Raw genomic sequence first — 14,196 nt, 5'->3', positions numbered from 1 at the left:
GGGGGTGTGTATATAATCCAAAAACAAAACATAGCAGTCATCATATCTCCATTATTCTTTTCATTGCTTACACAGTGATTCCCTGGATCTTGGTTTAGACATTTATTGGTCGCATTCTTCATTGTTTAAATTCAAATAAATTCGTCCAGAAGAAAACATCTCCAGATATCTGTGAATCAGTGATTTTCTTTCATTGTTCACTGAGTTCCTTTTCCTAATCATTAACAAGCCACGATGGAATGCTGATCAGATCCGTCTTTGCCACCTCTTTCTGTCTGCTCTTTATCTTTTCCCTGCATCGTGTTCCACTAGCATCATAACAAAGTATTCAATTTCGCCTAATTATGTTTAATTATTTAGTGGTACTTTAACTGTTGATGCTGCTGTTCATATCAGCAACAGTAATTTCAATTTGTGCGACAGTGCAACACATGCACTACAGATTTTTTTCACTGAGGCTGTGCTCCTTTTGCCAAACAGTGGCCTAAAAGTCTCATTTATATGGCGTGAATGCTAATAAACAGCGTACCAGAACAATGAATCGCCATAAAGTCGGCTCAAACTGGCTCTGTAAAGCTTGCTAACGCTGCTGCAGTACTGTACCATAAAACCCCTGAGTGTTTTGGCTTGAGCAAGGAACTATTTTATTGCTTATAAATGTAACTTTTCATTTGTATAAGGGAGAGGGTGCCATTTCCTCATTTAAAAGTCACCTACAGTGGTGTAATAATGCTACACCTTGATGCAGCTTCTCCTCCACTGCTGACGCTGCAGGCTTTGTTTCGGTGCGACACAGCAGAGTCTCTGTGCAGCTCTGGCAGAGATGGAGGAGGTGAAAATGGATGCTTCTTGAGGGAACAAGCTGCAGACGGTGATCTCTACCGTGCAGATTCACCAGGACAGCAAACAGCACTGAGTGATTTGCTGATAAACTATGATGAGCCTCATCTTTTCAGCTGCAAAAGTGCTGCTATTCCAGATATTTCAGGTATTACAAATGATAGTAGCAGGCGCTGGTGGAGGCAGACGGTCGTCTACCTTCAGTCTAGTTCGGTTTCTTTCTATTAAACGTTTTTTCCCCGTGTTGTCGCCAAGTGCAAACTCCTGGATTTCTCTCTGTGATGCTATCAGACCTTGCTGTGTAAAGTGTCCTGAGATGACACATTCTGTGATTTCAATCAATCAAATGTCGTGCCATTCAGTGTAGGCGATCATTTCCTTACGTCTAATCCGATCTTTTGCTTCCTGAATTGTGACTTTTGCCCGTAGCCATGATGTCAGTCCATCTGTCAGTTTTATTCTCTGTCTGCCTCGTCTTCTCTTCCCATTCATTTTTCCAGTTGTGACGATATAATACAGGGTCTTTTTCCTTAATATGTGTCCAAAAAATGTTGCTTGCTTGCGTTTAATTTGTGTTTAGTATTGTTGAAACATCTTCATTTGTTATTCTGGCCGTATAAAACATACGTAGCATGTGAAACCACGTCTCTGCTGCAGTGATTTTCTTTGACATTTTATTGTTTATGTTCCATGATTCACATCCGTACATCAGAACTGGTCGAATGTAGTTGCTGACTTTTTTGCGTATTTTGGGAGTTTCATATATCGGGGGGGGGGGGGGGGTAACGTTGCCTATTCTATGGTAGAATGTTAACAGCTAAGAGTCCTCATACAGATGCTAATTGCTATTTTCTTGTTTTTCTGTATGTTTTTCAGTTTCGTAAATCCTCTTCTTGCCATTGCTGATCTACATCTGACGTCATCCATGAACCGAGATGTTCCAAATGATGAACCTGCTTCAGTGTTTCTTGGTTTAATTCTATGTTACAGATTAGGATGGCATTTTTCTTTGAAATTATCATTACTTCTGTTTTCTTTTTGTTTAAAGACAGACCACATGTTGGTCTCTCTGTATCGATTACGGTGTCGTCACTGGTCGCTAACAGCACTGTGTCGTCTGCATAACGTAGGATATTTATGTTACAACCTCCGATGGATTCTCCTAATAAGTCTTGTGTTTTCCTCATGATGCTTTCACTGTACAAGGAGAACATGTCAAAGAAAAATGTTTCGTCTTTTGTACATCCTTTCCATCTCTGTTTGTCCTTCAGCGTCTGGATTACTGCTTGATGCTTTACTGTGTCGAAAGCTTTGGCGTAACCGATGAAACACGTGTAGAAGTCTTGCTGTTCTTCTATTGACCTTTCCAGAATGTGATTTGGTGCCGCATAAATAAAACTGAAGGAAATAAGCACCGGTTTTATGTGCTAATTAAAAGGATTTTGAAAGCTGTCGTATAAACAGTCGCGAAAAGCTAGACACACTCAATTTTGCTCTTGGCGGCGCAAATTTAAGCAAAAGCGCATCTGCTTGGATTAGAAACATTTTAGCTTTGGCAGGATGCATTAGCCTGTGAGTTATGCTTTGCAGTTTCTCTGAGTCATTTACTGTATTTGATGTTGGCCGCCAAGAGGAAAGCAAAAAAGGAAAAGGAGAGAGTCATGATAGGAAAAGCAGGAAACAGCAGAGTATGAGCAAGCAGAATATTTGCTAATGATTAAATTATACCTTTAAAATGAATGAATACATAAAGTATGATTCACTTCAGTTTTTGTCTGATCCTAAATCAACTCTCTCACCATGCTTTCCACCTACACGTAGCAGCTTGCCAGAGATCCTCCCATGCTCTCATACGGTTGTTACAGGAACACTGGTTTGAATTACAGAAAGACACATTGAACAATAGAAAGCAAAAGATTTTAATTGGGTTTTTTACAATTGATTGAAACTCATATTCAGGAAGTGTATAACAACGCCAGTGGGACTTGCACTTTTGTGGCTAGCACTGTAATCTAACTTTACTTGCACTAATTGCTGCAGACATTCCAACACCCACTCACCTCCAGTCCAAGCTGTGATTAGCGGTTGATGGTTGGATGAGATGTGGTACATGTCAAGAAATGCGTTTGTAGTTTAGCCTGCACTGGTAAAAACTTCCCAGTCATTGTGTACACTCATCAGGGAAGTTTTGGTATCAGCTGTGAGGATGGTAGTTTGTAAAGAGCAGCTCTGGTCAGGAGATATTTGTACGGACACTGAGGCTGCTTCTTCAACCTTGAGATAAAGAGACAAACTCAGACTAATAAAAAAGCAGCATCAGCATGAATTCGAAGTCTTTTTCTTACAAACCGCCAAAAATATATTGTAGTAGTGCAAAATTCGGTCTTCCTTTTTCTCTCTGTTTTTGGTCTCCACCAACTAAACCAAAAGCAGACATTGTTTTACTAACACAAATCATGAACTTTTGAAAAAAACACTCGCATTTTTGCACACAGGCAGATAAAAAGCAACATTAAAATTAATTTGGAGTCTTTTTCTTACAAACCACCAAAAATATATTGTAGTATTGCAATATTTGTACTTTTTTTATCTCCATTTTTGGTCTCCACCAACTAAACCACAAAACATCAGATTCTTAGGCTGTTAAATTCTGCACCAAAGTTAGCTGTCTGCCAAAAACTTGAATTCCTCAAGAATTACACGTATCCAGGAGCTTTCCAAAGGTTAAAGTTCCTGGACATTAGCCTCCAAAGCCAAAGAAAGCACAAAATTCCATCTGGATGCTGTCTTCTGCAACAATGGATGACATAGTCTGGATTTTGTTGACGTTCAATCAGTGGCGAGATCTCTCTGGCTGCTCCATCCTGAATATAGTCGCCCAAAAAACTACCAGAAAAATGGTTGGCACAAATTGTTATTATTGTTATATGCCTGCCATTTTTGCTAGAAAAGCGCAGCATTGTTGACCAATCAGACCTTGAACCCTCACAACTTCATTTGGACCCTTTCTTCGTGGAAATATAGTTAGTTCCTTGAACAAAATTCTGAGGTGCAAACACACCGTGTGTTCATCTGATTAACTTAATTTGTCTGTTGCTTGGTGCTGGACATGTGGTTGGTTTGTCTGAAAACTTCAGCTTCAGTAAACGAGATGGATAAGAGCAGAGTTCGTGAGCCATAGAACAAAAACCGGTGAGCTTAAAGAGGCTAAAAAGCTCCTAAGAACAACAAGTCCTCAAACTCATACGACCACACAGGTCGTATGTAACGTGCATCGGAATACGACCCATGAGAGCGGATTTACATTAGCCACCCTACGGGGAAAAGGAACGCATTACGGGATTTAATTCGCGAAACAGCTTTTTCCTCACTTTCCCAACACAGGTTAGGGTTAGGGATAGTGTTCGATAAAAGTTTGTTCATGGTGACGTTTCAGCTGAGACACCGGAGTGTCGATATTTACTCAACCGCTAGAGGTCGCATAACGTCAAAACGTAACACTCGGTCGTAATACGGGCGTGTACAGACGACCTATGTGGTCGTTTTTTCTATGAGGACAGTCTCTATTGCATTACTAGTATCCACATTATAAGGATTTGTAGATTGTATCCTTCTGTTGAGTCTCTTTTGAAGTCTACTGCGTATTTGGAGTACAATTCCAGCATTAAGTGTACTCGTGCCACCCTCTTAATACTGCAATGTAAGGACTCCACATTCACCAGATGGTCCATCAGCATTATAAGAGTGAGAATCACTACCACACTTTGTGCCGAGTGGTTCTCACCCATCCTGTGGTTGGCATTGTTTTGCAGCTGTGTACGCTAATCTACGAGCAAAAAAACTGTTTGCACATGACACAGTAAACCCCGACAATATTTATACTATAATTTGTGGTCCCAACTGTGGTCGGCAAACTGTATTTTTGTCAGTAAATATTTTAGTTACGAGTACATTGAGCAAGCAAAGCAGCTTTTCCCAGCAGCGCCGGAGCCTGAGCGGTTTATTCAGCATTGCAGTTGACTTAACGTGATACCGAAAGGTGGCTGAGAATGGAAAAATGACTGCATGTTTCCCTTTACAGTACAGCTGCAACAATTAGTCGACTAATTTGCAACTATTTTAATCATCAAATAATCATTTAATTGCAAACATTTTTGAGTTCAACCTCTGAAATGATGCTGTTTTCCTTGTTGTGTATGCAAATAAATGAAAAATATCTTTGGATTTTGGACTGATGGTCGCAGATAGCATCTTAAGACATCTTCTAGTAAAATTTTGTTAGAATTTTTCACTTTAAGACTTTGTAGACAAAGCAGTTGATTGATTAAGGAAGAAAATAACTGTCAGAATAACTGATAACAAATAAATCTTGTAGGGTCTTGCAGCTGTGGTGTGGAGATTATTTCCTTCCTTCCACCCTTGTTTTCCATCTGCCCCCTGATCCAGTCCCCCTGCTGCGACACCGAGACCAGGTTTATGTTTAGGCTCACTGGCAGCTGGGAGACCTGGATGAACTGCGTGAGGAGGTGCAGAGAGAATATAAGTGTGTGCAACATCTGTCCAGGCGTGGAACCTCTGACCCACAGAGGGCACTCTGGGTCACCGACAGGAAGTGCGTCAAGGTCACGGTGAGAAGTGAACGATGAAAACTGCAACACATATGCAGCTACCTGTGTTGGAAGTCGGAGAGATGCGCGTTATCCACAACACAATAAAGTCGATTTAGAATGTTCAGGCCAAAGTAAGAAGCTGTGAGCATGGGGTAAAGTTTCAAAGAAAACGGAGAGGAAAGGGGTAAAATGAGAAGCTTTAAAATAAATTTCCCTCCACATCTCAACACCGTCAACAAGAGTGACGTCTGATGACAGCCTCAAAGTACCATTTGCAGCCGTGCGTCGCAGCAGAGCTGTACAGCTTAGCGATTTCACACTGGGCCACAGGAATGATAAAAATTTACAATGTGGTAACAGCTTTTACACAAACCAACACCAGCATGTCTCTATTTTTGCGAGGTTGGGGACGAGGGCCCCGCTGGCAGATTGGAGGTGTAGTTGTACAAGCATTTCTTTGTGGCAAATCGAGTAGCCTCACCAGTGGAGTAAAACCTCAGTGGATGGAGCCGCAAGATTGTGAAGGCTGATATGATTAGTGAAGCGAGTTTGTCAGAAAATTTCACATCTGACACTATCAAGCTGAAAAAATAATCTACTAAAGAGCGACTAGATTGCAGTTAAGATGAGGTAGTTTGTACAATGTGTTGTCGAAACATGTTTTTTTGGATTTTTCTGTGTGGTAGATTCCATTTTAAACAGATCAAAATGCTATTTTTGCTCATCAACTTAGAGTCAGTAACTCATAAAGACAAAGTGCAAGCTGGATTATTTGGAAATTTGCTAAAAATTACAGACTGAAATCGCTCATTTACAGAGTGACAACCTTTTCACTACCTCTTTCCGAGCATTTCCAAGAGCTCCGTCAGATTGGATGGGAAGTGTCTGGGAACTGCCATCTTCAGGCCTTTCTGCAAATGTTCTGTGGGGTTTAATTAACCACGCCCGACAGGTACGTCGGCGGGGTTATTGCATTCAGTGCGGTATCTGGCTGGGTAAGTATGTATGTATGTATGTATGTATGTATGTGGCTATGTCCGGTCCGATATCTCTGCAACCGCTGAAGTCAGGATAATCAAACTTGGCACATAAGATCAGTCTAAGGTCCCCTGCTCAGTTGTGGAGTTACAGGTCAGCAGATCAAGTAGGGAGAGAGATACGTACGATGATCAAAATTGATACATATTGCATCAGTTGTATAGGGAGGACAGGGTTTTCGCCAGCAGAGGGCGTGGTTCTGCCCTCTACTGAGGGCTCATCTAGTTCTTTTCTTTGACGGGATCAGTCAGTGACAATCAGAGATTTCTCTCAGTGATGTTTGGCCTGTTTGCTTTGAGGTTTTGTCATGCTGAAAGATAGTCTTAAGTTACTGAACTCTTGAGCAAGTTTTCTTCAAGAACCCGCCTATATTCGGCTGTCTTTAACCTTCCCTTAGTTCTGATCAGTCTCTCTGTCCCTGCTGATGAAAAGCACCCCCCATATCACGATGCTGCCACCACCATGCTTGACTAACAGGATGGTATTAGTTAAGTATTGAGCTATGCCTATCTATTACCAGTGGTGTCTTTTCACCACTCAGTTAGGATGACAGTTTCCTTATCTTTTAAACGTCTGTCCAGGGATGAAACTTTTGACCCACAGAAGTGCCTTTTTAGTCATGGAGATTAAACTTTGTAGAGATGTGAACCCAGGCGCTATAGTCCCTGAGGCAACGGTAATGGGTTCTAATCCAGCCCATGGCCATTTACTGGTTTGGTGGTTCGCACTTTCACCTTGCAGTCAGTTCACATCCCTGGCCTTCATAGGATCTTTCTGCATGGAGTTTGCATGTTCTCCCTGTGCATGCGTGGATTTTCCTCCGGGTACTTCGGCTTCCTCCCACAGTTCAAAAACATGCTGAGGTTAATTGGTAACTCTAAAACGTCCGTAGGTGTAAATGCGAATGTGATTGTTTGAAACCAAGTACTGCCCATATGTAGCTCTATTCAACATAGTATTTTTTCATTTTCACTGTGCTTACTGGTTGTTTCATTAACTCCAACTGGTTCTACCTCGCCACACAATAATTCACAGTAAAAGTCTTCCAGAGAAGGGGAACATTGGCCCCTGAACCACTGGAAAGAACTGGACATGCTGTGTTTGCATTAATGGCAAGAGCAAGATAACGCAAGAAGGGAACAGACAACAGATGGGGATCTTTTTGGCTAAAATAAATAATATGCTTACAGACGATGGGAAATTAGAAGTAGAGGCTTTCCTTTAAGCCTGGTTCCCTCTGAAGTTGAGCACAGTGAAGAGCCGCAGCCATTATTTGGATTTTTTACATATGGAACCACCACAGAACTCCATCTCGGCTAATTATCTACCCGACTGATCTTATACCATAATGATTACCATTGGCATGCATGAACACACCATTATTTCTGATTTACATACCCACCACAGTTCCTTCTTTGATGTTTGATGAATTTGGTCTGTTGGCTAAATGCTTGCAGAGCTTCTCCACTGTATCCTGTGTAAGTAGCGTGGCTTACACTGTGGTGGGACTGAGCACCGCAACACACCTACGTAGATGCAGATCCCACGGTTCAGATGTGCAGTATTGGGTTTGATGGCTGGTGGGGAAGCGCCAAGCCCTGTGTGCTGGCTTTGGATCACCAGCTTGGCACAGATAGAAACCCCCAACTCCTGACTGCTGCTCCACCCAGCAAACAAGATCAATGTGCTGGTGAGGACGCTGGAGGATGTGCATGTGGGTGTGTATTCGGAGAACGAAAGGGATTAGTAACAGGACAGTGGATGGATTGTTTCTCAGTGGGGGGAGGTTAAAGGGTGACGAAAGCAGATGTCGCAGAGGTTTTTGTGATCATCCACGCTGACTCATCTTTCCTTATGTCATCCCCCCTACACAGGCAATCAGTTGGACACTCATCATTTCCTAAAAGACCCTTCAATATCCAATAACCATATCCACTGAGCTCATGTTGCTTTAGTTTCACTGCCTTGTTCTCAGTCTGTTACGGCATTATGTCTCCAAATACACTGTTGTTCAAAAGTTTGGTGTCACCCAGGCAGTTTCATGTTGTCCATGAAAACTCCCACTTTTATCCATACGCTAAGATAACTGTACAAGTGTTTCCTAGTTATCAATGAGCCTTTCAACACCATTAGCTAACACAATGTAGCATTAGAACACAGGAGTGATGGTTGCTGGAAATGTTCCTCTGTACCCCTATGGAGATATTCCATTAAAACTTTCCAGCTACGTAGAATAGTCATTTAGCTCAATAACAATGTCTACACTGGATTTGTGATTCATTTAATGTTATCTTCATTGAAAAAAAAAGCTTTTCTTTCAAAACTAAGGACATTTCTAAGTGACCCCAAACTGTTGATCAGTGCTGCATATACATGCAAATAGACAGAGCAGAGTTTTGTTTGCTCATATTAAATCCTTCTTTGCATGTACACCAAATTCGGACACAAATGCAGACACTTTTCAACCGTGCAGGAGTTCAATCAGCACCTCCAGACGCACCCGGAGGTGCAGCAGGACCCTCAACTCCAGAACGGATCCAGCGTCCTGCTTCTGTTTTGTCCTTCAGCGGTCTCTTTATCTCGTGTTTATTTGTTCTTTATTGCCAGAGGGGGAGATCAGGATAAAAAGAGAAGTCATAAAGTTCTCACAGCTTCCACAGAGGCCACCAGAATCTGGCTTCCGACCAAAGAAAAACACCGACCTGATGCCAGAATCATCACTCAAGCCACAAGAGTTCACTTCACCTGACAACCCATGCCATGCTTTTACTCTTCTGGTGGATGTTAAACATTTTATAATACCGTGAGGACATTTGCTATCCGTCGAGGTTCCCTTTAGCCCTAGGCGTCACAGATGGCTTTCCCGTGTGCTGTAGGGACCTGTTTTGGTGATGGGGGCGGTGGGGAGGTCGTGCTAACTGACAGTGTGCCAAGCAAAAACAGGTCTTGTTGATACAGTCATCCGAGCCAGCTGGATAACACATTAGGCAGCGGCTACGCTAGGTGAGCGCTGCACTGGGGACCAGCTGTGCACGTGGCCAGCAGAATCCACAGCGAAGCAACAACAGAAGCTAACGCTAATAGATATTACATTGCTTCGGTGGAAGTGATTTACCCAACTGAGGCACTAACTTATTCATTATCCAGTCATCTTAGATTAAAATTATTAGCGTTGTGCTGCTAGGTCTGCTGCTTGGTTATGACATAAGGTAGCTGGTTTGGTATGAATGTTAGCTCACCTGTGTTTTTCTTTGACACAAGAGCACTATTCTGTGTGAATGTCTGGCCAGACATATTGGGGTTAAAGGTTAGAGTCAGGTTGGTTCATGAGTCAGACTCCTGTTGACTTCTTCCTCATGAAGATGTTTACCTGTCTCTCTTTCACCTTCTTCTTCTTCTGCTCATCCTTCTCTTACTTATCTTTTTGCAAAGTGCAGTACATTCACCTCTAATTATCTAGCCACACAGATTTGTTCAGGTTTTTGAGGTCAGGACATATGAATATTTCTTAATTTAGTACTCATACTGCTGAAAAATTTGAGATTAAAACATTTTAATCTCAAATTAAAATGTTTTTGTGGTGGTTTTGCAACTTTCTTTAATCATTTTGAGTGTCATTTTGCATCATTTTACATCCAATTTTGGTCATTTTGTGCATTACACCGGCCATTTTGAAGACAGAGGAGGTTCCTACTGACTCATATGGATGGGAATGATGATGGACTGATTACGTCTGAACATAGTGAGAGATTTAGCAGCTAAAGATCCAAATAGCTTCTCCAGCACTCAAACGAGAGGGAATGTTGGATGTGGATGTAAGCCACGAGCCATAAGAACTTTATAAGGTGATAATAGTTGGTTGTGTTCGCAGTTCATTCCAGGGCCCCGGCATAGCTAAAAAATCAAATTGTATCTGTAAGTAAAGTTGGAACAACAAAGTTTATGGGGAGTTGGGAAGATAACAACTATGTGCTGCAATTAGAAAGACAATTATTGGCTTCTGAGTGATGAGGAAAAATAGAGCTAGCAACACGGGAATCCCCAACGTACCTGGAAGATATGAAGACTTGGACAGAAATCTTGGATGGTAGCATTTGTAATGACACCTATCAAGGAAAAGAGGCAGGAATGTACAATATGTACCTGCCAGAGTTCTTATTAAAGCTGCCCATCAGCGCTAAAGTTAATTTTACCATTTCAGCTGCAAGTGATCTGCAAGATATCTCGAAACTTTTCTGCAGTAACTGAGCAAACCCCTTTAATCTCAGTGGAGCTCCATCTTCTTGATCTTTCAAAGCTTACTTCCATATCTGACAATAATCCAGACATCAGCCTCGTGGTCTCACACCCCCTCATGTCTGTTTCATCTGCCTCTGCTCTCGGCCTCGTGCTGCGATGTGAATCTGGAAGTCAAGGATGAAACGAGGGTGTCCACTTAGCACGCATACCTTCGCTTCAACACTCTCCACCTGAGGGGGTAGGCCGGTTTTGTCTGGGGGGGATCTTGCTCTTCTCAACACTTTGTCCTTATCTTCCCCTCATCTGCACTCACTCAGGGTGTCGAGTCCGCCATCAGGGCGATCATCGGCTGCACGGCTGCTTCAATTTCGCAAGAAAGTTTTCGCGAGGATGTGGGCGTGAGGAGATGAGGGCAGGGATCTTTCATCTCGCTTCTGATTGCTCTGATTTGACTCGGAGACTGTATGGAAATTATTGAGACTGGGAGACATCCTGAACTTTACATTTCACTGAAAAATAGAATGAATGTAAATTTAAATGAAATACAACAAGGCCCTTTCTAAAATTATTAATATTTTTTGCTCCCCTTTCCTGCACTGTTCTCTAAGTATCTCCAAACAACATTATAATATTTAATTACAACAATTACAATACAGTTTAGTTATTAGTAAAAACTAAACATTCATGAGGAATTGAAGATGTGCATAATAGTTTTACAAATAAGCTGACAGTTGCTCAAATTATGTCAAATAAACGACAAAGTGCTTCTTCATAAGCTTTTTATTCTTTTTAAATTTAGTGAAGATAATTACAAAGCATAAGCTCCCCTCTTCTGCTCAAAAAATTCTGTAATAAAAATGAAAATACTGGAAAAGCAATAAATACGACAAGCTTTGGAACTGTAATAACTTGTTTTTTCAGTTAAAATTAAAAGAAAACTTCAACCACAAAAGCAACAAAAAAAGGACAAAGTGGTGTAAAGTTTTACTCAAACAATAAAGTAATTTTTTTGGCTTCTGATTTGCTCATAAGGACACTTACGATTACTGCCAAAATCAGCGAAACAGATGCAAATCTCATCTCATATCTGCAGCTGCTGCAGCTCCACAGCTTTTGCCATTTAAAAAAATCCATCTATAACTGTATAAATATGTATTTTGTCAAATAAAAATAAGAGGAAAATGAATTAAAAATCTAAATCTGGCATAACAAAAGTGGGAAAGCCCTCTTGGACTACTCTAGCTTGAACTAAAGAACTGACATATTCACAGTTAATTTTCATACTGTCCCTTATTCTCCCCTTTTCTTGTCCACAAAAACCTCTAAACTGTGTCTGCACATACTAAAGCTCCTCAGAGCCCGGCGTTTGTCAAGCATCAACTGTGTGGTGACAGGTGAGAATGCCTGTTCTCGTTCAAAACCAAACAGACAGCGATTCTATCTGGGGAGAGCAGCATGCTTGAACTGAGCCCAGCAGGAGCAGACAGGGCCTTTTCTCTGAGCTTTCTGTGCCGGGGCATGCCTGACATGCAGACGAAGCAGTCAGCAGCAGGTTAGGATGGAGACGATAGAGCGTATATCATTTTAAGATCCGGTTACAAGCGTCCACATCAAGCACCAGCCTCCGACTCGCTGATGTTATTGTATCCAGTTAATAAAAACATCAGAATCCATCCAGGACATGCTGGAGTAGGTCATTATCTCCACAATGCTTCCCTTTGTGCGAAACCCTGCGAGTTATTGTTGAGCAAAAGTGGCTGGTAAACACGAAATGTTGGCAAAGCAGCTGGTTTCTGCCCAGTCAGGCCCGTAAAAAGCAGGGAGCCGCTGCTGCCGGCTGCTAATTTGTTGTGAAGCGCTCTGCTGTTGTTTTTCCTAATCGCTCCTCGCTGGGACCGCCTGCTGCTCATTAGAAGTTTTAACACCCACCAGACACTTTATTTGGAGTGGATCTGCTGCAAGGTCAAAAGATCACATAGCCTTTAGTTGGGGGGATTAGCTGACTCACCAGATTGGTATAAAGGAGGAATAAGTTGCTTCCAGATGGTTTGCTTGACTGAATTTCTGCAGAGAAGAAGCAGAACACTGCATTAAAAGTTCAACGGAACACCAATTGCATAGAATCTGAGACACATACACATTACCTGAACTACTCCTACATAGTCGTGAGTAGCAGAAAAAGTTGGACAGCATATACAGCAGCTAGCATAAAGCCTGGGACTGATTCATTTGCAGCAGACGAAGTAATAGAAGCTGCATTTAACTAGGAAGGAATCTGCAGCATTTTCCCCCTGAGTACAGTCTGTCATGTTAGATTAAAACTGCACCAATCCGTATTTTTATACCGACAATGAAAAGGCGATGGCGTGTGCAGTGAACGCAGCGCTTCTTAGTGTCTAACCCACAGAAAATGATCACCCAAATGCAAATTTTTTCAACATCTTTCATGGCCTGGAACTACCTATCAAGCACCGAGAAGCAGACAGACTTAGCAAGCAGTTGTTGGAACATAGAGCAGCTAGAAATATCCAGGTAGTTTTCTTAGGTGTTGGTAGAGAACCAAGACAGTCACGAGCAAAGGAAATGATGGAATTAATTATCAAAGATCAAGAAACATGACTTGAAATGAATAATAATGTTTCCTGTGTCTGCTGGAGATGGGAAATTATTCACTAACATGTTTCATGTCGTATCTTTTTAGGATAAAATGCCAGTATTTAAAGTTTGTTGGGTGTTTCTGACAAATTTAGCAAGCAGTTGTTGGAACATACACCAGCTACAAATACCCAGGTAGTTTTCTTATGAGTTGATAAGACAGTCAAGACCAAAGGAAATATCAGAATTAGTCATCAAAGATCAAGAAGCATGACTAGAACAATATTGTGTCCTGATTAACCACGCCTGACGTGTACGTCAGCGGGGTTACTGCATTCGCTTCGGTATCTGGCTGGATGGGTAAGTATGTATGTGTGTATGTCCGTTGAGATATCTCTGCAAGTGCTGAAGTCAGGATAATCAAACTTGGCACTGAAGATCAGTCTAAGGTCCCCTGCTCAGTTGTGGAGTTGGAGGTCAGCAGATCAAGGTCACAGGGGTCACTTAGCACATTTCTTTCATATTGCATCATTTGTATAGAAAGGGATATACGTAGGATGCTCAAAATTGATACAGAGTGTCATGCATGGGCGTGGTTCTGCCATCTACTGAGGGCTTGTCTAGTTCTGCTGGAGATGGGAAACTATTCACTAACATGTTTAGGATAGTATCTTTTTTGGATGATATGCCAGTGTCGTCTGTGTATCTTGACCTCAAACCTTTGTATGCTTAGAACTAGTTCTTGTCAGATCGTCTAATAGTGTCTTTGTAGGACTTTGCACTAACTACATTGTTTCGTGCATATAGAACCCTGTGGAACTTCTATCCACGCTGGCTAGTGCTACCAGCAAATGGGCTAAAACCAGAACTAATG

General features: G+C 41.7%; 1 long non-coding RNA gene across 1 annotated transcript; it reads left to right on the top strand.

The window, feature by feature from the left end:
- The first annotated feature begins 729 nt into the window (after window positions 1-729).
- On the top strand, window positions 730-2,251 carry LOC127532386 (uncharacterized). The gene is made up of 2 exons (XR_007939770.1): window positions 730-988; window positions 1,717-2,251. It is a non-coding gene; the product is annotated as an uncharacterized LOC127532386 (long non-coding RNA).
- Window positions 2,252-14,196: the final 11,945 nt, after the last annotated feature.

Source organism: Acanthochromis polyacanthus, chromosome 23, assembly GCF_021347895.1.
Source record: "Acanthochromis polyacanthus isolate Apoly-LR-REF ecotype Palm Island chromosome 23, KAUST_Apoly_ChrSc, whole genome shotgun sequence".
Taxonomy (NCBI): domain Eukaryota; kingdom Metazoa; phylum Chordata; class Actinopteri; family Pomacentridae; genus Acanthochromis; species Acanthochromis polyacanthus.
The sequence above is the reverse complement of the archived record's forward strand: the minus strand, read 5'-3'. Positions and strand labels throughout refer to the sequence as shown.